At 46.3% G+C, this 26,989-nt stretch overlaps 3 long non-coding RNA genes across 4 annotated transcripts; all 3 read left to right on the top strand.

Annotated features, from left to right (window-relative positions):
- Positions 1-348: 348 nt before the first annotated feature.
- Positions 349-2,795, top strand: LOC140213557 (uncharacterized). Its single transcript, XR_011890425.1, has 2 exons — positions 349-1,326; positions 2,474-2,795. It is a non-coding gene; the product is annotated as an uncharacterized lncRNA (long non-coding RNA).
- A 1,053-nt stretch (positions 2,796-3,848) lies between these two features.
- LOC129380267 (uncharacterized) lies at positions 3,849-9,791 on the top strand. 2 transcript variants are annotated; one of them, XR_008608287.1, is made up of 3 exons: positions 3,849-4,105; positions 4,430-4,581; positions 9,415-9,791. It is a non-coding gene; the product is annotated as an uncharacterized lncRNA (long non-coding RNA). The 2 variants fall into 2 exon arrangements; XR_008608288.1 differs by lacking the exons at positions 3,849-4,105; positions 4,430-4,581 and adding an exon at positions 6,404-6,629.
- Positions 9,792-23,496: 13,705 nt separating this feature from the next.
- On the top strand, positions 23,497-26,989 carry LOC140213556 (uncharacterized). Its single transcript, XR_011890424.1, has 2 exons — positions 23,497-23,631; positions 26,610-26,989. It is a non-coding gene; the product is annotated as an uncharacterized lncRNA (long non-coding RNA).

Here is a 26,989-nt window from a genome sequence, read left to right as displayed (position 1 = left end):
ACTACATTCGCGTCGTTTTCCGGTGAACAATATGAACTGTCCGCACGGCGTCGACGCCAAGCAGCGACTGGTACAGCTGTCTGCACACGGCGGATTTCCAGCCCGATGTTGCTTCTTGCAGCCGCGTTATTCTATGGCTTGGGTAACTACATTACTGGCGCGTTATTGTGTGTGTATTACGGTATGTTAAGATTCCAAATATACTAATCAGAATATACAAAACACGTCTGGTTTGCTTGCTTCTACCTATTGCTATGCATTTGGCGTGCTTCGGCATTGTCATAAGTCATCTCATCATCATCATCATCATCATCAGCCTGATTACGCCCACTGCAGGGCAAAGGCCTCTCCCATACTTCTCCAACTACCCCGGTCATGTACTAATTGTGGCCATGTTGACAGTCATCTCAACCAACTTCTTTTACAGCGAAGCTGTTTATGCGGACGCTAGGCCGTCGTTGTAAGACTTCACTAAAAAAGGGACCACGTGACCTAGCGGGAGAGCTAAAGAAGAGTTAAACAGTGGTAAAGTAGTCAGAGTGACCCTTTTCCGCGTGTGTGATTACGCGAATCTATACAGTTGTGACAACACTTGCGTCAACATACGAGGTTTGTATTAGTGGTTCCGCACATACCATCCCAGCTACAACTATGGGAAGACCACGAGTAGTAAGCACTCCTGAGGAAGAAGCTTCCTACCGCGAGCGTCAGCGCGAGAAATGGCGGAGCAACTTAGACGCAAAAAAAAAAACAACTGGGAGAACCACAAAAAAAAAAAAAAAGCACTCCTAAGGCATACTCGCCACTTGAAGCACGCAAAAGCGAAAATGAGGTGAAAGAATGGCGAAACAAAAGATCTAGACTGCTTGAGAAGTTTCACTTGTATAGTTTAACGCTCGGTGTAACTAACACAGCTTCGCTGTTCAACCATCTTCACAAACTTGAAGGGGCCGCGATCTTTTTTTTTTTTTTTTTTGCTGTTTCGATTTGTGTCTTGTCAGCGTATTCATTTCGAATGTCCCGCAGCCAGGCAGGTTGTGCTAGACTCGTATTGCACGTAACTGCACAACGCCCAGCCAGAATAACCCATCTGCGCATGCTCGCCTTTAGGATATAAGAGCAGCGCACCGGGATGTGCTTGGCTTCTTTTTTCTCATGACCCGCACGCTTAATACATCATGACTCGGATGCGGACTTACCGCAAGCGTCACACTGCCTGGCGCCAGTTCACAAGAAGAATCGCGCGGCAGCTGGCCTCGTCGAAGCGTGCAAGGAACTGCATGCCCGCTACTGCAGGCAGGAAGACGCATGCCGGCTCCTTTCAAGGTAAATTGACCGTCCTTAAGATAATGTCGTAGCGATGTGTAGACTTTCAAAAGCCATCGGTCATGTTGAAACTGGTTCGTAGGTTTGGCAGTTTTATTTGCAGAATATTGTTTGCAGCGGACTCAAAGGGGCACCGAATGATACGCTTGTCGCATTGCATTTTATTCCGTGTTGGTACAATTGTTTGACAAGGTGCACATATCTTTGGGCAGGCCGTGCGTTATGCAGAAATGGTTAAACGTTGCACTTACAGAATTTACCACTTACCAAATCCTACTGTCTTACTTTTTTTTCGTATTACCACTACTGACAATGCATCCTACCAGACGATGCCTGGTCTGTTTTAACCTTCGAAGACAATAGGAGAGAGCAGCCGGATACGATCGCGTAGGCTGAGAAATAGCGGGGTCCTTGTCGCTCACGCGGTTTGTGGTGGCGCGGTGCTTATTTTTTTCCCATCAAAAGCGTCATGCTGAACACTTGCTTATGTAGCTAAGGAAAAAAAAATTACAGCCTTCAAGTGCATTCAAGTACTGCCTTCAAGGCACCTATAAACGGATGACGAGTGCGATTATCACATTGCTTTAACGGAAGTGTTAGTATTGACCTGTCAGCTATGCTGCCTTCATCGAGAGTATTTCTGCCGTTGCACACCACTCGGACAATGTTATGAATTTTGTATTTACCAGTGGCCTTGAGTAATCCCTTTACTTGTGGCTTATTCCTTGAGCTAATACACCGCATCTCATGCATTACGCATTGCATGACCTGCGCGAATCCATTTCCTTTTATCGCAGTTGGATGGTTCTGTCGTCGGAATGCAGTCACTGTCTCTTTTCTTTATTTTTATGTGACTTTTTGTGCTGCACTTTGTATTTATCAAGCGTATTCCACTGTTTCGTCATCCGGTCCCATGTGACCACGTGTGGCTTAAGTCGCAGGCAGCGCAGCATAGTATTGCAGGTATCGCGCTACTTTCACGCGTATTGTGACGCTTTTTAATTATCTTTTTGAAAGCTTTCTCCGCAGAACATGCTAAAGCTGCATGCGGTAGCACTGTGCTGTCTCTTCTAATTTACCTTAGGCTAAGCAGTTACGTCCTCAAAGGATTCTACTGATGCCTTATTGTGCTTGCTTCTTTCCACAGACATGGCAACTGTGCTTGTGCGGTTCAGCTGTGTTGCACTGGCGCTACCATTCCGCATCCTTTTAAATGGGATGCGCATTGTCACAGCCATGCTGTCATCTCTGAAGACTGCACTTTTCCTATGAGTACAACCTGGAATCCAGACAGCCGACAACATCCATAGATCTCGCTTGCCAGCAACCTTGAAAATGACAATATGGAGCCTGTTTTAATATTCACCGATCATGAGTTTTAACCTCGCAGTGCATTGGCATCATGTCACGCATTCCAACAGTCTTGTAGACCATATGAATCAATAAACATCATTTCACTGGAATCTAAATGCGACATTTTTTTCAGCGTACTCCGACCCATTCTTCCAGGTATGACTGGCTATCTGGCCTCGAAAAATTGTATCAAAGCGTCGTTTGTTAAAACCATTCTCGTAAAGGAACAATTTGTTATTATCAAACGAAGAGCCCCAATGCTTTGATACAAGAGATAAGCACTGCTCGCAAGGTGCGCTGAGTTGCTCGCAAAAATGTTACCGGAGAGGTGACTTTTGGGTGATTATTTCGCACACCTGTGCTTCAAAGAGGGAGTAATATGTTCCAAGCAATCAGAAAAAATGACAAGTTTCATTAATTTTAGTGGAAATATTTTCAAGTATCGTAACAGTCCATTTTGGGAAAATTCGGCTTGCTAAAATCACAATTGGGAATATTCAAAATGTCAAGTGCCATTTATCGGCTTTCCAGAAAGCGTCGTCCGCCGCGATCTTGGTAACGACTTGGCAAAACGCAACTGCTCTCGTGAACGCATAGGTGCTGCTTTTACTCGAAGTTGTTGTGTCCTATCACAGATGTTCGCTGCTATGGGCGAAACAAACTTTCCGTGGCAACACCGGTAACGATCTAAGGTTTCTTGTTTTCAGTAGCAGGAACAACATAATTTGCGAATAAATTCCACCTACATTCTAAAGAGTCGTACGCCGTCATTGATGATGTTGCAGACTAGGTGTCGCTGCTAGCAGGTAAAACTAGCACTTAACAGATATATGTTTTCCCAGCCTTTATTGCGACAACTAAAAGACCCAACTGCCTTCCCCCCAAAATATTTTTTGTTTGTATTTCCACAGCAGCGCTTCTTTGTTTATATTTGCGCTGAAAGGGTCAAGCTAGTCTTGATGTAGGCTGTGAGTAATATGATCCTACAAAACTTACAAAAAATATTTCATGAGAGAAACATTGAAACAAGTTGACATTCTCAAAGTAATGTATAGCAATATTGAACAAGCAACAAGCCGTTATGTGTCATACTGCAGGATAAATGTGGTACCACCCATACGACGCAGAACCACACACCCCTAATGTAAGGACGGCATGTTAGAGCGTGGGGCGACCTCATTGTGCAGCGCGCGTTATCAGTTGACGAAGCGAGCTGGCCATTGAGGCGCCGTTTTGTAGCAGATGGCCGCTGTTGAAGCCGTTTCTTTTGCTGCTAGAATCCAGTATCTGATCGGAGAGCGAAAACAATGCATTTGGTCAACAGGGCTACTCGGAGCACCGACTAGAGCAGCCTGCGATTGAAGGCGAAAAAATTTGTTACCAATGTCGTGGCAGTCTACGACGATGAGAAGACGTGACACAGCAGGTATCAAATTCTGCGTTTGATATTGAAACCCTCATTTTCGTCGTTTTTTGAACTTCAAAACTTGAAGGTTTTGAAGGAACTTCAGACGTAGTGCAAGGTGCTGACGGCGCAGTTCGCCGCCTCATCTCCCTTTCAGTGCCTAGGTTCTTGTTACACAGTAAACTTTGCAGCATTTGTACGTGTTCTGAAACTCTTAAAAAATTTTCGAGGCTGATCTTACCTAACAAACAGAATCTAACAAGTGGGCTCGGTGCCTATTGCAATTAATTTTCTTGTCATGCGAAGGCTTGATCTTGATGCTTACATTCGTGCTCTTTTCCGCAGGCGTAGCCTGAGCACATCTGCGCTTTTTCCGGATAGCACGCACGCTACTACTGTGCGTCATTTCCTGTGGCATGCGGATCATGGCGGCCTTGCTTCCCTCCTACCACTGCTCATGGAAGAACCTGTAGACCGAATTCTCACATCGTCTTCCAGTAGGTCTCCTTTACTGTGAAATGCACCTGGAATCACAAGAACCTCAGACATATCAAGAGAGTCTCGCCGATCTGCCACTTCGAAAAGGAAATAACGGAGCCATTTTTAGATTACACCGATCCTGATTATTTTAACGTCAGTCAATTCGCATTCCATGACGCATTCAGGCAGTCTTGTAGGCCACATGAAGCAGTAAACATTTTATCGTAATTGTGCGGGCTATAACATTCACTTGCCTACCTCGATCCACTTTCATGGACCTCACTGGCTATCGATCTTCGAACCTATGACGTAACTTAGGAAAAACAAATATATTGTGTAATACGATCAGTGTAACGGCGCAGTGGGAATAACGTATCACTTGAAAGCTAAAGTCTTTGAGGTAATCAAGAGTGAGATTGGCCAGCGACGATTTGTTCAAACTTGATGTTCATGCGCAATACCGGTAACGCCTCAAACGTTCCGCCAAGAATTGGTGGCCATAAAAAATTTGCATGGTATATTTGTCATCTGCGCCCACGTCTCTTTCTTCAGTTTGCCCCTTATCCTCTCCATGCACCTCGTATGCCGCGCAGTTATTCGTATAGTTTAGTGGAAGCTGATATGGCGCAGAGTATCTACCGAAACGTTTCATGTTTGTGTAGTGTCTGCGTTGTTGAGCATTAAACGGTTAATTTAGTAGCAAGACACTGTAACAATGTGTACAAATAGTAAGACTATGGTTTTCAAGATCAATGCATGTTCACAGGTGAAATCCTGCGATTACTTTCAAATGGTAGGTTTAAATGTCACGCGCGGTTAAAAAGCACGGGTCACTTGGTTTTGCTAACGTAAAAACACACTTGGTTCACGTTATGCCTGCAGGTTTCCTTAATTTTTTTATTACGTGATTTTACGTGCCAAAAGCACTTTCTGTTTATGAGGCACGCCGTAGTGGGGGACTCCGGAAATTTGGAGCATTTGGCGTTCTTAAACGTACACCTAAATCTAAGTTCGCAGGTGTTTTCGAATTTCGCCCCCATCGAAATGCGGGCGCCGTGGCCGGGATTCGATCCGGCGACCTCGTGATTAGCAGCCCAACACCATAGCAACTAAGCATTTCTTAGTTTTGATTGCTAATGAAAGAAGATATAGATTAGAGAACATGATCTTGGTCTTGTAAATGCGGATACAAGGATTGCGTCCCCATTATAAAAATGAAATGCTACGTTGCCACCTCTTAATTCACCTGAAAGCTCATGCTGTATAGATTTGCCTGAAAACCACAAGAACCATGCACGGGGCGCTTAGATGTACGTGAATGGGCCCAGTCGCTCTCTCACGTCCGCCATCCTACATTTGATCTGTTCTATGGTTTGCCTACGGCATTTTAAACCTCCCTATAAAATTAGGTGCCGTAATTTTTGGCAACATACTTTACTGCGACGCTAGCGAAACTCCCCCAATGAAACGTACTTAGTGAAACTGCAGCACCCGGAGCATTCAGTCCCCTTTTAATGGGTTCTTTAAAGACTAAAACAAATCGCGCATTTCCTAAGCGCCACGCGAAGCCTTTCTTCTACGGAGAGCAAGTAACCACTATGTATAGCCTGCGTGAGCACTCTTTATCATCGTAACAGATCCGATTTTGTACGCCTTCTTATTTAGTCTGTGAACAATAAAAGTCGTTCGAAAAAGTTATTTTCGCTAAATTTCCGCCACGCCTTAAAAAACGAGGCCAGTCGCTAAAAACATTGTCGCTAAACAGATAGAAATGTCGCTATATCTAGCGACAAAGACGCTAAAATGGCAACACTGCTAGGGGCGCGCTAACTGCGAATCCCCGACTTCAGGGTTATTTGAGTCCCGTGCACGGCTGCCGCTTTTCTACGAACTTCTCGTAACCCACACAGTTCATACTTCATGGAGCGAGTTAAGCCAAAGTGCAAGTGTCCCTGTGCGTACTTTAAGGCCTTGAGAAGAAAGGCGGAGCGGATGACCTTGCTCACATGGTTGAGGAATTTCAGGCCCTTTATTGCAGGCTTGGCGACGCTAGGTGTGCTTCTGGGTGAGCTTATTTTTTTGTACGGTAACTTTTTAGTAGCGTGCAGAGTGCGAATGCCGTTGGACGTAATTGAATTGGTTCGTCGTTTGTATGAAAAATAATTGCTACTGAAGAGTGGCGGGGCCACCGACAGCTATGCGTCAACCATTGTACGCTTGTTTTTTCTGCTGGTGTTACATTTGCCTTGATAACGTAGAAATAACTTGAGACCTCACGTAAACGCCGCTTAGAGGCTTAGCGTTTGTCTAAAACAGCAGCCGGACGTACGAACGCTCTTCTACTAGACCATGGTGCCAATTTGTATATTTTTTCTTTGTTTTCTGGTTCCCTTAATAGCGCAGCCGATCTATGCTCGCGGGATGACCTGCCTGCTCTGACAGTCTTTGAAGACAATCGAAAAGCTTTACCCGATTCAACAGTTAAAAGAAAGGAAACTCATCCCGTAGCGCTAGCGGTTACTGCTAACTACTCCCCGGAAAGTTAGCGACAAAAATTACAGTAGGGATCTCTGGCGCAGGCGATTAGAAAGCTGTAATTATTGCGGTTCAGACCACGTGTGGATGATGTCCAGTAAAACAATTTCGCCACCGTTGACCTTCACGGCTTCGGACGGTTCTGCGACACTGTAAATCGATAGTTTTCAACGGCACTGGCATACGTGAAACAATTCGCAAGGACTGCGCAGGTGCGCAGATGCGAATTTGCGTATCTCTGTGCGCAGACCTTGCTGAGATTGAAAACCCGCGAGTACTTGAAGATATAAAAGAATAAAGCCCAATAAACTCTATCAAGAACGTCTCGCGCCGTAAGCCCGAAGATCAGACACAACCAAGTACCATCAATCGTACCCATATCGCTGAACATTTGATGTGCAAGAGTTCTCTGTAGTAATTTTAAGTAAATTCTATGCTCCACGAGCTTTGGTACGTGCTGGCTAAGCCCCGTTTGGCACACGTAGTCGAAAACGCTTGCGCTCACATTTCGCGGCGGCGCACTGGACATATATGTCCTCTCAGCAAAAGCAACATTTTTAGCTGCTCGTTTGCCTCGAAGGTGAGAAGTATGGCAATGCTCTGTTTTGCGATTGCTTTATATTGCCCTGACCTGTATGAAGCACATCATGTTGCCTTGTCGTGGTCGCGACGAGGCCACTCAGAAGCATGGTTACTTAAGCATAGAGCACACGTTATGAAAGGGTCAGACAACTGCATGCTCCGAACATGAATCGAGGTAACTCCGTTGATGGAATGATTTCCTACCGTAGTGGCTAGAACGAGCCGTGTCGCCCTCATTAAACGCGGAGTTATATCTTTAATTCATCACTAAAAGTCCGCAAAAATGAACTTTGGCGCCTCACGCGTCAAGAACGTGAGACTACAGAAGAGGTCCGCCATGTGACCACCTTCTAGTGTACGGGGTTCCTGGTCTTTTTATTAGTATTGAAATGCAGTATACTTCTCATTATTATAAGGTTTGCCAGACTTACAATAGCACATAAGCCTTCCTTTGTAGTGTGCAGAAAAGTGGCGCTGCCATCGCCTTCGTTTTGGATGAGTTGGCTAGACTCGTCTATCGGTAGAACAACGACGACGGGGGCCAGACAGCCAGTACGTAGACGTGCACTTGAGAAAAGAAAACGCAATACAGGTATAAGAAATGTCTGCACAACAACGCGACTTTATTGTACCAGCTTTTTACTTCCAAATTGGTGGAAAAGGTCGAAATTGTAGGTGGTTAACGACGGTTACACTGACTCCTACGAAAGTAGAACGATGGCTGACTTTCATAATTTGTGAAACGGGCTACCGACATCGCTCTCACTTCTCAGCGTTGCTGGAGGAGGGACTCCAACTTCAATCAGAGGCTGCTCAGATCGACAAATTTTACTTACTAAGTATTCATGTAACCGTTGTTATGTTATGTAACTAAGTAACCGCTGCTATTGTAAACACTACCGAGGGTCAGCTTTGCGTTACGCCATAAAAAAACTAGGTCTTTAAAAATTGGTTGTCAGTCCTTTTAAAGCCGCGCTGTCCTATCGGAAGTGCTATCTCCACCTTGATACGTTTTCTTCCATGAGAAGGTGTTTGGCATTGCTTCCATGAAGATCGCGTTTTAACGTTCGTCTTTCTAGCTCATCGATTCACTTGGCGATTATTCCTAAATTTAAGAAACGCTATCTCACACATTACGGATTGCATGACCTACCAAATCCACTTAATCTGTTTCATCTCTGCTTGCACTTTCGTCGCCTGCGTTCGCTCTATTGTTCCTGCCTTCACTCGGTCAGTCAAGCATACATTTTGCTCCTATTGATTGTTTATATCCAAGTTTTGTCCTTATGGCATTAGAGTCACAACGCAGTCATTGGCTATCTCTGATTGGATATTCGAGTGTTACTGTGAAAATAATATGACAATCTGTGATGTTTGTTCCACCCTGTGTTTAGCCATGCGCAATACTTGCCTCTCCACATCCAGGCCTCATGTGAACACTTGGTGTGTGAAGCACTAGAACAGTGCTCGAACGTAAGGCACGTACCCCATTTGCAGGGTTCGCCAAACAGTCAAGGCTAATCGAAATGCTAACGCTCTGATAGTATAAGAAATTTTGCAGCATTGGCGCACGTATAATTGCGACAAAGGTGCCACAACAGAATACACTAAAGCTACACCAGGTAGCTGGTGGTTGCACTACGCTGCGTCGATTCTATTTTAGTTTATGGTAAAACACATTGTTATGCCGACCATTCGGGCTCATGCATCACTTTGACTGCTTCCTTCCGCAGACATGGCTGGAGCACTCGTGCGCTACTGCTATGTTGCGCCGATGCTGCCGTTCCGCATCGTTTCCCACGTAATGCGGACCATTGCGGCCATGCTGCCCTCCTGGCCCCATCCATGGATGACCCGGTAGGCAGACTCATCACTGAGCCGTCTCTGAAGCCAGCGCTATTTCTGTGAAATGGATCTGGAGCCATTTCAGCCGGCGATATGCAGGTCGTATCCACTACGTGCAGCCATAAGGATGAAAAAAAAAAAGCTGATCCTCGTTTTGCATGAAGCAATCCTGGCTGTTTCAACGTCACAGCACATTGACATGACGTCACGCCTTCAAGCAGTCTTGTAGACTCCTTCAGCGAATAAACGCTTCATAGATATTTTATATGGTGTAATTCTTTTTTGGTTACGCAGACGACACCCCTGCTTCTGCTGAGCTACCTTGCTTCGAGGATGAACTAACGTAAAAATTGCGATTTTTTTTCGATAGCAATTACATGGACACTCGAAGCGAACTTCTGCCGTTGTGGTAAGGTTCCGTATATATTTAGGTGCAAGTATGTTATGTACCATGACGGGCTATACGACATATGGTATATACGGGCTATATTGTCTTATCAATCTATCAATAATCTTGCTCATATACCAGGTCGTCCATTCTTCAAAAAAAAAAAAAAATATTCCACCGAATTTTGCGAATGGTTACCCACAACAAATGTCATGAAACAAAACACCGATAGCGCATGCCTTTTATCTTCGATTTTCTAGTGCGGAACAGTGACAGATCCCGCAGCTGCGAATGTTCTAAGTACATTGGTGTATCTGTGCACAACCTCAGGAATCGGCCAAGTGAAGAGGTTTCAAACATACTTATATGAAAATGAGCAGGTAAATTCGCTAAGAAAGACATTGGCGTTAATTGGTAAACAGAAATGAAATTATCCGATGGCGGGATTCCAACAAAGGACCCCTAGCAAAACAGCTCATCTTGAGCGCATTCGTTGGCACCCGTTCCTGGGTTGAGCGTCGGTGTCAATGGGCGTAACCGTGTGAGCGCGCTCCAGCCACTGCTCGTGCGTTCGTAGTCGTCTTCCACAGCTAGCTCCGATGCCGCTCATCATGCCAGCGGTCCCATACTACCCCTCCCTCTGTAAAGGCACTGACGACACTGGCCAACTGCCAGTCGGTGCGGTAATTTTGGCCTGAAATTCTTGCCTCAGTATATCGCGCACTGAAAACACAAATTGTTACCGCACACTGGCCGGCTAACCGGCTCTTGTAACACTACAAACGCACGGCATATACAGCCTCTGAAAGCACCCTAACCTCTCGCATCCCCCATCATTCATAATTTGCACTGTTACACGCACAATCGTTGATAGCTGAATCAGGATGCACAAGAAGTGTGCGTGGGGAGAAGCAGTGCACACTCGACTAAAAGCATTTCTTCTATCATTGAAGAGTTTGTTAGGGACCCGTAAGCCCGTTGGGGCGTATGGTGCAGAAAATCCAAAAGAAACTATGTCACGATGAATGCCGATCTTAATGTCATTATTATAGAAATAATGTAGTGACACGCCTTATTACCAATGCCGAAAGGTGCATGGAAACGGACGCCTCTGTAGGATGGACGCTATGGGCGTCCCATTTAAAACGGGGCGGTAGGTTGTGCCACCAAGTTCTTGTTCTTTCTTTGCACAATGTCGTACCCATCTTTTTTTAAAAAGAACACGCGAAGAATTTCCAGTATCAAACTTTCTGAACCATTATTTGTAACTTTGTTTTTCTATGCCTCCATTGTTTGTGGTCTCCCTACTTCCTTGCCGCCAAACCTCCAATCATCTCTTTCAAATCTCTATTGCGGACATGTTTACTTTTCCTCTGCTATCGCCGAACCCAAGTGCTTCAATAAGGCCAGATGAGCCTAAAGCGATAGCTGGGCAGATATCTTCACATTATAATAAAACATGTTCCATCCTTTCCAGCTCTCCTTACCACTGCCGCATTTAGCGACGCGGCCGTAAAGTTCATGCCGGGCAGGAGTTTGGCATGAACGTGCAGCGGAGAAACTTAAAGTCATTTTTGTCACCGTAGAACGGCACGTACCGAGTGGAACATACCAATAGTTAACCATGTAATCGCTAATGTCTTCGGTTCAATAACGGCACAGACCTACTGGCACATAACTACGCGGTATTAAACTAGTCGGTATAAATAGTCGGTATTAAAGATTTTCATTGAAGAACGGCAATCCACCGTGGTGGTGCAGTTGCTTTGGCGTTTCGCTGCTAAACTCGAAGGTCCGGTGTCAAATCTCCGCGGCAGCGGCCGCATTTCCTTAGCTTTAAAATGCAAGTATGCCCGTTATCCGTGCATTAGGGGCAAGTTAAACAACTCTAGGTGGTAAAAATTTTTCCTAGTCCCCCCCTGTACGGCATACCTAATGATCGTATCGCCGTTTTGCTAAATTATACTAAATAATTTCTTAAAGTGTTAGCACCCTTAGGGTACTTACGCATTTTCTAGTGGTTATCTACCTATTATATATGCACCTAGATATATGTATTTTAACAAACATAGATAGATAGACACTATATATATATATATATATATATATATATATATATATATATATATATATATATATATATATATATATATATATATATATATATATATATATATATATATATATATATATATATATATTGTTTGCATCTATCAATCTATTTGGGACTCCCGGGGCGCTGGGTAGTCCGTGGTAGAATGGATAGCGCATTGGGCTCCTGTGCTGAAGTATATAAGTTCAAAACTAACTACGGTATCAACGTGGGCCACCTCGTATGTGACGCGTCACATAGCTTCCTGAAGGACAGCACCCGACGCAATTGCAGGCTTTGCAACAAATGCATTGCCTATGAAGCGCTCTTCCCTGAAAGTTTTGCCAACTTGGGTCTCCGTGTATGCGCAACTGAGTGTGTGGCAAGTGACAGAAAAATTCTCAGGGTTCGCAGGCACCGGCGTGCCGCGCTGCTGGTCTTGGAGGCCATGCGTGGACCTCTCGGCAACACCAATAGATGGCGCTGCGTACCCGGATATAAGCGCGAGAGAGGAGCTCAGTAGTCTCATTACTCATTTGTCAGCGTTCGCATGCGCCGGCGCGTTACGCATTTCGGATGCCATACCGGGCTTGGCGATAGATGGCGCCGAGTGTGCTTAGAGAAACGCGAAAGAGGAGTCCCGCTTAAGTACACGCCTGATACGTAGCTTGTTTAGACGGTGGCAGTACCTTGTGTGGCTTTACTGATTCATTGCTAACGCATTAGTGCCGAGAGTGATCGCGAGATAGGTTCTTTTTGTTTCTTTTTTTTGTTTCAATTTTGCTTCAATTTCAGATTGCTTTTTGTTTCAGTCGAGGAGCAAGACAATCCAAGTGGCACATCATGACCTCCGAGATTTCCGCGGGCAAATCTAAACTAAAGGCCGAATCGCACTGGAAGACGGAGAGTGTATAAAAACTAGCAAAGCGGTGAACTGGGCTATCGGTACATTGTAAAACAAATATAAACCAACGGAAACACACGAGAGACCAGATGAAGCAGACTACAGGGCAAGTTGCAATTCAGATACTCCAATCGTCTTTATTCCTCTGGTCTCTCGTATGTTTCCGGTGGTATTTTACCCGTTTTACATCGTAATAAGATAAAAGATTTAACGGCGCGTACATTCCTCCTCCTGTACTGCATGGTATCTGTCGCGTGTAGCGCAATATCGTTCCGGTCGGTAGCTAAAAAGCCTAATGTCAGCCCTGCTTAGACGTTTTTCGAGCGCACTGGACTTCCATCTTCTCCACGTTTCTCCACATCTTGCACATAACACATTTAGTTCTTCAATGGTATCTTTATGTACACTTCAGCTCAATATGTATTTCCACTGAATAACAGACTGGCCTAAACCTGCTTTATTTTATATTGTTTTGTGCTCTTTTCCCACCGTCTTCCCCGTTTAGGCTGATGGGCCATACAATAAAAGAAATGACCGCATTAATTCAATGTATTATTCATTCCTATTTTTGTTCATTGAATTTTCAATGCCAAGGTCTTCCACCTTTCCACAGTTCTCTCTTCTTGTTCGAACTTAAGCGTTCCACTTCATATACGACGTGTTTTCTGTACCAAGCACCGTCCCCTGCTTGTACCGAATGACAACAAAGCTGAACTTGAGCGCGTTGCTCAGCGGCGCCAAGCGGACCAATATTTCGAATTTATTGCGCAGTCTTTATCAATGCCATCACGCAAGCCACCGTCCGTAGTCATCCGGACGTCTGAGTCACGTTGGCGGACCTTGCTACGATGCCCTCCGGTCCCCGAACTGCCCGGCCAGTAAGAAAGACGATCGCGTAAGCGAGCAACAGGACAACGCCCACCAAAATGAGCACGAGGAAGCCAAACGAGCCTAGCGATGAACCGAGGGCAGAGCGGATTCGATTGTTCGACGACGACTGCGAGGCCTGGGAGTTTCCTTTCTTCTTTGTCCTCTTGTGGCTCCCAGTTTTATGGCCTGCGGAGGAGAACGATAAAAAAAGATCAGGGCATTACTTGATTTCTTAACTGATATGTGCTCCCAGACAACTTTCTGTGGTAAAGAAATGAAAACTGCAGGGGGTGGAGCTTTCGCACATGCGTCACTGCGCAAAGTAGTCTGTGTTGGCTTTAGAGAGCATTCTGTCTCGATTTCTCGGAGCAGATTTGGAATCGGCGTTGCCTTTTACTGCTTGCGGCGGTTTTGCATTTGCCCAAGCGAAAAAGGGCGAACAAAAGAAATGACGTCGAAATTTAACACTGAGTGGATCATTCCATGCCATATTGTCAGTGTTGTGAGACTGAGGCCGAACGAAAGTTTTTAGTTTGTATGCATCTGTCATGATCGTAGACGTCGTACTTTTCCACGGGCTCTAAGAGCTACCGAATAAAAGTTCTGGTTCGCCCTCTGGCTTACAATGTGCCTGCTGTAGTAAGTAAAATGCACTCTGTTTGTCGGCGTAAAGAATAACGCTGGGAAATTCGTGCCGTTCAGCCGCTCGCGAGCATGCAGACACGATCATCAATGTGTGACCTGCGCACCATGCTTGTCCGTTTGCGTTGCCCAGACCTGGTGAGGGACTCCTTAAGCAACAATGCTGCACCGGAACTCACGGACACGGCTCAACCCGTCGCCGTGGCCGATAGACTATTGCGTTGCGCTGGTGAGCAGCAGATTGCGGGTTCCACTTCTGGGCGTGGTTGCCCAGCTTCACGAGGGCGAATTGCAAAAAAAACGTCAGTGGGTTGTGCTTTGGGAGCATTTAAAAGTATCCCAGATGGCAAAAAAATTATCGCGAAGCCGTCCACTACGGTACACTACTTTCAAGCATCAATCGTAGCGCAATGGCACAGAAGAGCAAGAGTGTCGCTCTTCTGTTCTGTGTCGATTCGCTAAACCTATGGCTTTTAGTATGACGCACCAAAAAGCACAAGGCGCAAGCGTAGACCACTGAGGCATCTCTCACTACCCGCTGCGCAGCTTCGGAAAGTTAAACCCCATAATTTGACAAAGCTGGAAAGGTTTAGCTAAAGAGTGAATAAGTGTTGGTGTTGGCGACTTGTGATAGCGAATCGATGGCAGCTATCAGCGCAGAATATTCGCACGAAGACCAAAAAAAAAGAAATCAAAGCCCCTTTTTTAAAGAAAGACGGTTGAACGCGAAGTTTTCCCTCAATGCAAACTGAATCAAAGTCCGAAGCCAAGACCATGCAAAGAACCTAAATAATACTGAGCGACCCGTAGCAATGCATATGTGATTTGATCGCTTGTTTAGGATGCTAGTTTTTGAACGTTGAAGGTGAATGAAGACACATTTCTTTGAGTTGCATAGTCTCTATTATATATTATGTAGCCATTGATTACACCCACACACTCATACATTCACGGAAGACTCTACACTTGCACAGTATTTCCTTGTGATCGCCGCGGTAGACGGTCAGAGACTCTGCCATGATAACGTAACACATCCTGCTTTCAAACGTGAGACTCAGTGCATAAACGGTGTTGTGTCGTGGGCCTTTGTAGCGTCTTCAGTTTCAACGAGTAGCGACCTAGCATGAAACTCTCGACCCATTTGTCATGCTCTTTCGCCACAACGGCTTTAAAGTCATTGCATACGAGGATCGGCGTACTATGTGACTTTAAGGCTTTCATCGTTTCTGCTAGGAACGTTTACGGGTTATAAAGAGACGCGTTCGCTCTGATGTACGCGCTGACGATCCCAAGACCAGTAGGCATCTTGACTGCACAAGCGTCTCCCACAAGGCTTCCGCATGCCGTTGCTGATACACGGGATCGGCCTTACGGGCACGATCGCGCTTGCGCTTACGTTCGCGTGCGGCAGCCTCTTCGTCTACTGTGCGCTACACCCGCGACCTACCCATGGTGACGGCTGGGAAGGCGTTGCGTGATGCGCGTAATGAAATGCAGATATTTACAGTTTGTCTGGGTAGCATGGCGTTGAACCATCTTTCTTTAAGAAAGGGACTGATTTTTTTTCCAGATTCTAAGACGAGCCCGTGTTCTCGCGCACTTGCTGTCTCCGATAAGCAGGGAAGCTCAGTTAATCGCGACAGGGGTGTAGCAATGCCTAGCAGACGCAGCTTGCGCTTCCAGTGAACTTTGTGCGCATGCGCTACTCTTGCCGAGCTCGTCGCTTCGCGCCGTTATCAGGCACTGACCGACCGGCCAGTCGACGCTGGCGCGTTACTGCGATTGTAAACTGCAGTGTTCTACGCAGATGTGTGTGTTGGCGTTCCTGCAGTGCGTTTTCGGCGCTCACGGACGAATCAGTGAAACATAGAAAGCTTCGCTTTAATAGGACTCGAACGTTGACAGAGCATTGAAACAGAATAAAAAATCTTAGCGCCAGATGAAATTATTTGTGCATCGAAAGCGGCCCGTCGTGTTTGGTCTATGCGCGAAACGCAGATACCTTGGCGGCTAGAAGACCGACGTCGGCCCAGATGGAGACGGCGGAGATAACCGCTCAGCGAGAACATTCGGGGCCTCGACTCTTCGTCCCGCCTTGAGGCAGCGCTGTCCTTTCTCGTGCCCTCGTTATCCTTTGCATGCTCGCTGAATGAGACGGCTTGATTCAGCTCAAGTGGCGTGCCTACAGCCGGTGCCGCACCATTTTGCACAGGCGTGCTGTCGACGGCCCTGGCTGGCGTTTGGAAATCGCCTTCGTTCTGTAGCACGGTTTGCTCCAGATTTCGATGGTGGACACCCATCTCCTGCAGTACGTCGTGGGTTACGATGTCGACGCCAGTGTTGCTGCTGGAATGTCTGCTCGAGCGAGAACAGAGGGACTCCGTCGTGGATTCTTCGCTAGTATCACACTTTCCTTCAGACATCTTGTTCTTCTACTTCTTCGTTCACTCAGCACACATGGTTTTCTCATGCACTTGGTAAAGCCTTTCAGCTAGTGGCAGTTGCCCATTCAGCAGGATTGGCTAAAAACTATATACTTTAAAGCAAAATAAAACAGTAAAGGAAACCAAAGTTGAGTAAAACATGTTTTAATTGAAAGAACGAGTTTGGTAAGATCAAACTTACGAAAACGACGGAATAAAGTTTATAAATAACATCTACAGGACTAGGTGCTAAAGAGGAAGACAAAGGGCAGAATTTAGAGTTTTATTCGCATTGACCGTACAAGAGAAATCTCGATGGGAGCGCTAACATTCTCGCCACTGTGCCATCACCGTAAAAAAAAAAAAATATACCACCAGAAACGCGCCAGGAATGCCGTCTGCGGTAAAGCAAATGAGACAGCACGACACTTCCAAGCACTACAATCTCCACTACCTTTATAGATGTCGAAGCTGCCGGCCATATTTTCTACATAAATATTCAGTGACAAAAGAAATTGTACGTAAATTATCATATTGTAACAACATACGTCACCAAGAGCGCAATTTCTTCAATAAAACAAATCTTTCGATATTTCCTATGCCTACTTTGCTAAGCATTAGGTGGGCACAAAATTACAAAGTATTGTAATCTCGCGGATTCGCGTGATAGATTTTTGATGAAGCCCGGCGCAAAATACATTCGTGTTAAAAAACAGTCAAATCGCAAGAAAAAAGGAGCTCGTGAATAGTTCCCTTGTGTTGGTATGGTTTTTGTGCGTATATTGCTGTCGATCTATTCTGTGTGTAATATGTGCCTATGTGATTAAGCATTGAACAAGTAAAGCGCGCTTGTTGTTAGTGTGCTTTTATGAAGTGTGTTTCTCGCCTGCTTCAGTACAGCTATCTGTTTACGGACAATGTCTATCTTGGAAAGTTGCCCCCCTCTTAGTCGCGTTTTTCGCCTTTTCCGTTGGTCGATAATGGGAATAGGCTGCTTTCAAAATGTGTGCCCATCTCGAAGATAGAGCTGGTACCTGTATAATCCCAGTGGTAGAGGCCATACCAGTGATACTGTCATTAGAAGAGGTATAGATGGTCTCGGTACGTGTTGTACCAGTGCTAAGGGCAGCATTCTCGCATTCATTCCTTGTGTCAGCTAACATTTTGATACGCTTTCGTTGAGATGCAGCGCCTCGGGTGAAAGACAGAAACGGCGTTATTTAAAACGCTGTGGCCCTCGGAATAAAACCTATGGTTCATAGCCCCACACCCCGATCGCGCCGCCAACGCGCTTAGGAAAAGATTTCTTGTAGCGACATGAAGTAGAGGTTGAATCACCGCCCCCCCCCCCCCCCCCCCGAACGTTTTAATTTTTTCGCCTCTTCCTGCGACCTTTCCACTGCTGTTGCCGCGGTCTTGCACAGCACATCGGGGGTTGGTTCATAGCATGTTTTGAAATAGAAGGAGCGTGACACAGAGGACAGGCGACGAGGGAACCTCGTTTTGATTTCCCATCGCATCGCATTTGCACAGTGCTTTCTGGATCTCCCGGGGCATCACTACATTAGGCTTTTGGCAGCTGCAATTAGCCGTGACCTCGCGCAAAAGCACTGAAGAAACTGCAGCGCTCACCTTTCTACTAACTTGCGAGTTTAGAGAAGAGGTGGATGGAAAGTAGAGAAGCGGAAAGGACAAGAGTCAAAGAATGGGTAGAACCAGCGCACTTTCTAGAATTTTTCAAGGACTATGCATTTTCCTCCTTTCCGACTCTGACGTCACCTCACTCTGAGCGACGGAGTTGTCAGGAGGCACTGAGGCCAAAGGCTGGTCCTTGTTGCTTATGCTGCGACAGGAGCTGCTCCACATAGCCGTCCGCACCCCACTTCGGATGGCGATGCCGTGGTGCGCAAACTGCGGAGCCGTCCCTCTTTTCCTGATGGGCAGCATCTGCCCACTATACGACGAGCTGGTAGGCCAGCCCCGCACAGCAGTTCACCCACACAGCCCACCCCACCAGCAACCTCCGAAGGTCCATCTCCAGTTGGAGGGGAAGCGGAAGAGCTTCCCACCATATCAGTATGAGCAGGCAGTGCTGTCCAAGCTGCACGAAGTAGGTAAACATCACATCTTCACGGGTGGGTCCTTCCGTCCTTCCTACAACTGGTTCGGCGGCCGCAGCCTGCATAGTACCGGCAGCTGGAATGACCCTGTAGTGCCGCCTCCCATTTGCTGGGATCTCCACAGCGGCCGAGCTAGTTGGCCTCCACTTGGCAGCAGACTTCCTTGCCGAGCAACCACCCATGGCCATCTTCTCAGACTCCTGTCCGGCTCTCCAGGGACTACTCTAACCTGACCGACCAGGAGTCACCATCGCTCTACTCTTGACTAGGCCCACTGCAATGCAAAGGAGTGGCATCCCATTCTCACTCCAAGGTCTGCCTTCACACGTAGGGCTAGGTGTAAATGAAGAGGTTGGATGCAGCAGCGAAAGCAGCCCACCGCGCTCCTGTGGGAGTAACTACTGCGGTAGCAGCATCCGACGTCACATGGCACCGGCTAATCAAACTGCTGACCGCAGCCCAATCGGATGAGCGTGTAGCCAGCAGCAAGCCACCCCACCCACTCCCTGACAAAGGACTCACCAGGCGAGAGCAAATACTGCTCCTACACTTCAGGACAGGCATGTCCTGCCCGCGGGAAATTCAGCGTAGGGCGCAGCTCTTCTCTTGCCTGCAAGAGACGCTGCTCCCCTGAGAACCTGGAACACATCTTGTGGTACTGTCCAGAAGTCGCTACACTACGGCAGGCGACGACGGCTGCATACCACTGCCTCGGCCTTCCAGCCAGCGCAGGGGAAGATCTACTCTTCCCCCGCCTATCCCCAGTCGTAGCGCGGCCTTTCTCGAGTTTGCTGCCGTGGCTGGACTCGCTATCCCCAGGCTACTTGCTCCTTTCGGTATCCTGCCATCTCATGTTGCTGCAGCTGCCCATTCCTACAACCTTCTTATTTATCCATCCTTACCTCTATTTACTCTTCCTCTCTGCCCCTTCCCCTGATGCCGAGCCATGCTCCGTGAGGGTAGCAGAAAATAGCATCTTTTCTCCTTCCTCTGCATCAGTACATGTATATATATATATATATATATATATATATATATATATATATATTGTCCGGCAGGCCCCGCTTGATTAGATTTGGTTTGGACTCACCTGTGTAGAGCTAGTTTGGGCCAGTGTGTGTGGTGCCACGCCGAACAGCAATGTGGAGACAGGCTTCATGCTTGTGCTTTGTTTCATGTAGTGCTTTGTAGATTTTGACATTCCATGTGTGCTACTTGCGCACGACGCGTCGGTTTGCTTTATGTGCTAGAAATGGAGCTTTGTCACGCGTAACTACCAGCAACACAGGATATGCCCCTGCTGTGTGCCGAACTGTCGCGGCAACTACAACAGGGCCAAAGTCTGGGTGTTTTTCCTTCCCATATGACTGTGACCGTAGAGCCAAGTAGGAGTGACCAATCCGCTGAGATGACACGGACATTTGTACGCTACGAAATCAGCAAGTTTTGTCATCGCAGTCTTGTTGCTATTCACTATTATTTTTCTCACAAGATGCGAACCTTGTTGTAACTCTGGTAGCTGGGCCGTTGCGTTAACGACGTGGATATCGCAATACTGCTAGGTCCTCAAGTTATTGTGTGGGTGCTACTGGTAGTAGTGAACATGAGGAGATGGGATCATGAAATATAACTTGGACCACGGAGACCCGCAATACCAGCCTGTACAGTAGTCAGCTGTTAGGTCATTAATCACACCGTGTCCTAAACTTTCCATGGTAAGAAAAGAGTTAACAGGATCCAACCACTCTGTTACATGCCACTGCTGGAATTGTTTTATTGCCAGCTTATCCAGTGAATATTCTGATGAAGTTTACAGTTTGGTCACAACATACAAAACACGTGGATGATGACAGCTTCGAACGTTCAACATCGCATGTATTTTGTATTTTCTGTGATCCCACTGTAGTACTTAAATTTTCATTTGATTCAATCTTGCAGCTTGAAATTTGTTCGTAATGGTTCCAATACTTTTTATACTTTCGCGGATGTGCGATCTTCACTTCAAACTAGAATATCTAATGATTACCACCACATATACTAAACTGACCTACCGAATTTCAAACTTCCGTAAAAAGATCCAATAGGTATCCCAATAATTGTTAACATGTCCATTCACAATTTAAAACAAAAGTATCGCCCTCTATGATATGTCCCTGCGCATTTGACCATAATAGCAGAAGCCGTTTTTTTGCAATGTGAAGTACACTCAACATATTTTTTGCATCTTAAAGTATATATTTGAATGTGTGCACTTTATTGTATAAACAGTATTTCTTCTGTTTTGATATTATGGGTTCATTTGATAAGGATGTTTATGATTAAATAAATGTATGAGAAACTCATTTTATAGTGCACATTTTTTATTCTATTCATTTCTATAGTGAATATTTCATTTCCTGCTGCAAATTTTATGCTTGTCTTTTTCTTTTCTCTGTTTCTTTTGAAGCGAAGCTGCTAAGGGATACTTTCCCCACTATCATTGTGAAGATCGCACAATGCCGGGCCGATCCACAGCGGAGGTGATGCAGGCGTTAAGCACTCCCCATACCTGGGCCGACCCCGAAGATAGTACGATACCGGGCCGACCCGCGGCGGAAGTGAAGTAGGCGTTAAACACTCCCCGCACGTAAGCCGATCCCGAAGATAGTGAAATAATGGCCCGACGCGTGGCGCAGCTGCAGTTCGGCAATAAGGGGCCCACATACACAGCTTCGCTGGTCATCCTTGTTCATAGAGTGGAAGGGCACTGTTTATTGCTCTCTGAAAGGAGCGTATTTGTTGTCAAAGAAACTTGTAATGCGTTGTATTAAATGAACTGAGCAAATCCTCTGAAAAACGAATGTTCTCCGATCAATGAAAAATGACATTCTGCTCATTCTCACAATCTATTATCCTAATTTTGGCTCTAAGAAATGATTCTCTCGCGGTGGGGACACTCAAGGCCTGCTATTTTATTTATAGAAGATGTTTATAGAACAGACGCAGTCGTGAAATGAGTGAATAACAGCCTTGCCACTCTCCACTCGCAGTTTCCAAACAGGGCAAGAGGGCGCGAGATGAAAAATGTGACGTGAGAAGGCAAGGAAACGGCTAGTACCATAGACACGGCAGCTGTAGCGGGCAAACTGGAAGTATACGGTGTGGTGCGTTTCTGCCATTCCTAAAGAGAAAACTCCACACAAGTCTGTCAAGCGGACAACTGACGGATAACGCTCAGATTGAAAGCCGCTATAAAGCACCCTAGGGTCTAAGTAACACTACGGAAGCGGTCACAGGTCAAATCAACACTATCTGCGCCCGCCGCGGCAGCTGTGCGGCTATGGCATTGCTCCAGGTCGCGTGTTCCATACCGACCCCGGCTGTCACACTTTGACGGGAGTGAAATAGAAAAATTCGAGTGCACTTATATTAAAGGGACACTAAAGTGAAAAATGATTTCTTCTGCATCAGTAAATTACCGTTCTACAACACCAAAAACACCACTCTTACAACGATAAGACGTTTCGTAAGCCAGAAAAAGCACAAAAACGAAATACGGGTGGCGACGCCTACCTAAGTTCCCGCACCCGGGGGCTGTGACGTCTTGGATTTTAATGACACCTTCTAGGGCCTACTAATTATATATAGCGGTACAGATTGACAACATTATGTTCTAAAGGAACCAAATATTAAACATGTCAAGTTTCGGGAACCTTTATTCAGCCAACGCCGCCCAAATGCGAAAACATACTTTGGAATCCCTGACGTCACGCTGACGTACCGGCGCTGGCGTTTCGGCGCGAAATTCAAATACTGATACTTGGAACTTCATTTTATCATCTAATAATCAAACTATCTTTTTGAAATGACTGCCTGCAGGGTTCTGAAACAATGCTGCATTAGACTAAACTGATTTATTGTTCCCCTTTAGTGTCCCTTTAAGGTTCACGTTAAAGAACACAAAGATATCCAAATTATTTCCGAGTACGCCACTATGACTGGCCTCATATACCGATTGTGATTTTCGCCCAAAGAGCACCGCAATTTGATTAAGGGTTAATATTTCTTCCACAGTGTGATGTGCCACGTGAGACAATGACAATCCTTGCCCTGCAGAGAGTATGAGCACTGGCGCACAGCAAAGCCTCAAGCAAACGCGTTTAACCGTGCGTCCTGTGTACTACGCAGAAAACAGCAGTGGTGCGCGCAGGGTAGCCTTTAACATCAACTCACCACTCTCGCACTTGAAAAAACGTTGAAGAAATCGAATATTCACAGCCAACATCACCGCTAATTATTGTCAGTCAAAGCGAAGGCCACAGAAAGCTTCGCTTACATCGATTGCCGCAGTGCGCGGGATCCGCATAACTTTTCCAGCTTGCTGCTTATCTTGTCTGGGCAATCGTATGGTATGCTGCACCGTCCAGCAGGATTTTGTTTACTAGTCATTGCACGGGCCTTCACTGAGCCAATCCAGAGATGGGCTCGCTGCGCATGCTTGCACTTCAGTACATAAGAACCCCTCGCCGGGGAAGCGCATGGCTACTTTGGCTACTTGCTTCCCGCTGACCGCTCCCTTCCCACATCATGACGCTTGTGGGTTACTCGGCTAAGTCAAAGTTCATGAAAAAAAGGGCACGGCGGGTGGTCCTGGCTGAACGTCGGAGGGCCAGCTCTGCCTTTGCAGGTAGGGCCACGCATGACGTCTCCTGTCTGCTATGAATTTTCTTCTTCTATGCTAGCGCTGCAGCGCCGTAAGCGTGTCGAGGTGGTCGGGCGTAGTGAAACTTGCTGGTTCGACAGCTTTATTTGAAGATTTAATGACTACGGCGCAGGGAACCGGGCATTGAAGAATGCGCTTGTTGCATTCTATTTTGTTGCGTTTTCTCTCTTGGAAGTTAGTTTGCTTTGGATGGTGCCCAAATATATTGTGGCGGAGCGTGCGATCCGCACGACTACTTAGCCTTTGTCTAAAGCAGCAGTGGGGCATGTTGGCATCCTAAAGCCACGGAACCGTGCGGCGACGTCATTTCTGTCTTGCAAACGACACCAGTGCTCGCCAAATAGGCAGCCTAACCTTATGTTTTCAAGTTAATGCTAGAGCTTTGCTTGACTCAAAAGTAAGAAAAACACGAAAGGAAAGATCCGCTTAGCGCAATGGCTTACTGCTTAGCTCCCCGAAGACAGCTTCATACAAAAATGGCTGAAGAGAACTCTGACGCTAGTGATTATAAGGCTATAAGTGTGGCCATTCGACTTACATGCGAACTATGAGTTGTATACGCCTTTGTGAAAGCTTCAAATGCCTTTGCGCTTTTACAAGCTTGGTGCATTTAAGAACCCTTCTACATAAATGCAACCATTTGAAATGATAACGCGCACATGCAGACATTTCGTTAACAATGTTTAAAAAACTAGAAGTACTTGGAGACTTCAAAGTAAGAACGTTTGGAGCCGCAAGAACGACCGTCAGGAGAGTTAACGTTGTAACAAAACTTCTCACCGTAGCTCGATTTATGTACTAGAATTTCTTGCAATTTCCTTTTTTCTCAAGATTTGATACCCATGAACAGTTCTGGCGCGTGCTCTACCTTCTGTGTTCGGTGCACGCATTGAACACAGCCGCGGGACCATCATCCTTGATATGGCACCTTCGTCAGTAGACTATCACAACACGCTAGAATGATGTGATTTCGCCTGCATTAGGGTCGTCTAGCGATGGTGCTTCGTTCGACATAGCCTGCATCTGAAAATGCCCCGTTTCGCTCATGAAACTGCCCAACTTATTTGTCTTGCCGGTTACTGAAGCTTTAACAGTTACGAACACCGGCGTAGGCGGCCCGGTCGGCGGGGGAAAAGGGGCAGAAAAAGTCTTGAAGAGCGCTCCCCTGAAAGTTAAGATGCGTGTTATCTTCGCTTTTTATCACCGATACTCCCGCGTCATCACCGGCGATCGCAGGTTATCGTAGCTGTTGAAGTCTGTAACTGGTAAGGTGCGAAATAATAGTGCATACCGTGTGGCTGCGCATGCTCAAATGCATGCCATATCGAAGCATGCGTTATCAGTACGAGGTGCCCGTGTATCTCAAAGCACGGCGTTCGAGAGCACTATGCCATTGTGCGGATGATGTAAGTGGCGGCACAGTGCCGATTTCCTCCGAGAAAAAGCCGCAGCATAGCTCGAGGCACAAAGACAAAAGGCATTGCAATCTACATTTCTGCGCAAGCGTCATATTGCCTGACCTTTGCGAAACATGGTGTGCCCTGTTGTAGTCGTTGTGGTCACTCGGGAGTAGTGGTACTTGCGCAGCATGCGCGCTATGGCCTTCCATGGAAGTGAAGTTGGGTAGCGCGATGGTCATGTAGTGTCGTAGCAGAAGTGCCATCTCCGCCAGCTAGGTTCCCTTCCTTCAGAGATTTTGTGCTGTTACTGTGCAAACGATGATATGGTTTTTGCATTCACCTTTGCGCCATTGGTTCGCTTGTGTCCTATATTCTTGAAACAAACGCACATATCGTGCCTCACGCATCACATCGCCGCGCCCAATCTGCTTCTTTCATTTATACTCGGCTGGGATATTGGTAGCTTGCGCTCACTCTATGAGCTCTCCGGCCAGCATCCTATCGCAGCCGAGCATTAAGTGTGTTCTTGCTCTTTGGTCATTAGCTTATCACTAAGTTTTCATCACTATTGTAATATCCGGGGCATGCTGTCAGTCTCTTTGCTATTCATCTTCAAACCATTTGGCAGCATCTGATTATAGGCCATATATGCTACTCTTTGTTTATTGGTGCGCAATATTGCCCGAATTCTGTTTCAACGTATCGGCCCACTGTGGCCACGTGGCTTATACGGCCTTGGAACACTCCTTGAACGCTTCCGGCACTACTGACATGGCTCGCCACCTAAACTTTACGCGAAATATTCCTAGCCTTTGAAAGCTTGCGTTCTTATGGCACATGTAGGTCTGCAGCATTTACGAGCGCATTGACAGTTCTCTGCAAGCTGTTTTATCGGGGCATACAAAATCCAGTTTCCTACAATGAATACTACCGCAAACTTTGGTGCTGCCATCATTCAGCAATCTTGGAAGGTGGTTAGTTCAAGGATTCGTCTGATCTTCGTGCTTGTAGCTTCAGACATTCGTTTGGTTTCGTATATTGACCTTAATACGTGCGTTCATCTACACCACTTGTGAATGCGAAAGGCAATGAGACACCGGGTGCCCATAACCACTTTTAATTGCAGCGCTTCCGCTTGTCCGTGTGCCCGTCGTGTAAGGGTATGTTTATCGAGCTTTTGTTCTGGAGGTAATGTCCTCGATACCTGCCATCATGGAATTTTAATGTTCCTTCAATTGTTCATAACACTGTACTTTATATAAAATGGTCAGTTGAAGAAAATTGCACACCCTTTTAATGAAAGACAGACCATTTTATGACAAATTAATGTACTATCACTACAATGCTAGCTGAACCACCATACTTTCGGCTCCCGTAGACACTAGCTCCACAGTTCCTTCTAGTACTTGTACGAACCTATGTGCCCACAGCTGCAACGTCGATGCGCTGTGCTCAGTGGCTATTTTACTGGCTACCGGCGACAGTTCTTATCATGCAAGTATTGGTGCTGATGCCTCTAATTTGGCTTTTTTTCCCCCACAGATATGCCCCGCGTGATCATGCGCTTCTTTGTGGTGCTGCTGCAGCTACCTTTCCGCATCATTCTGCTTGGACTGCGGATTGCCTCGGCCTTCCTGCCGTCCAGGCTCATTTCATGGGTGACTCTGTAGGTAGCCTCCACCCAGCGCCGTCCTTCAAGACGCCGCTTCTTCCTGTGAAATGGACTCCGAGCCAAAATGCCGACGACATTCGAAAGATATCAGAGACCTGAAACATTGAAAAGGACTAAATGGACCTGATTGTAGCCGGAACAAATCATGATTGTTTTTAACCTCACCCTACATTGGCATCACCTACGTCACACCCACTCGAGCTGTCTTTCCGACCACATGAGACAATAAAGTCATTTCATGGGAAGTTTA

The sequence above is a fragment of the Dermacentor andersoni genome, chromosome 10 (assembly GCF_023375885.2).
Source record: "Dermacentor andersoni chromosome 10, qqDerAnde1_hic_scaffold, whole genome shotgun sequence".
Lineage (NCBI taxonomy): Eukaryota > Metazoa > Arthropoda > Arachnida > Ixodida > Ixodidae > Dermacentor > Dermacentor andersoni.
Note: the sequence above shows the minus strand (reverse complement) of the source record. Positions and strands in the feature narration are given on the sequence as shown.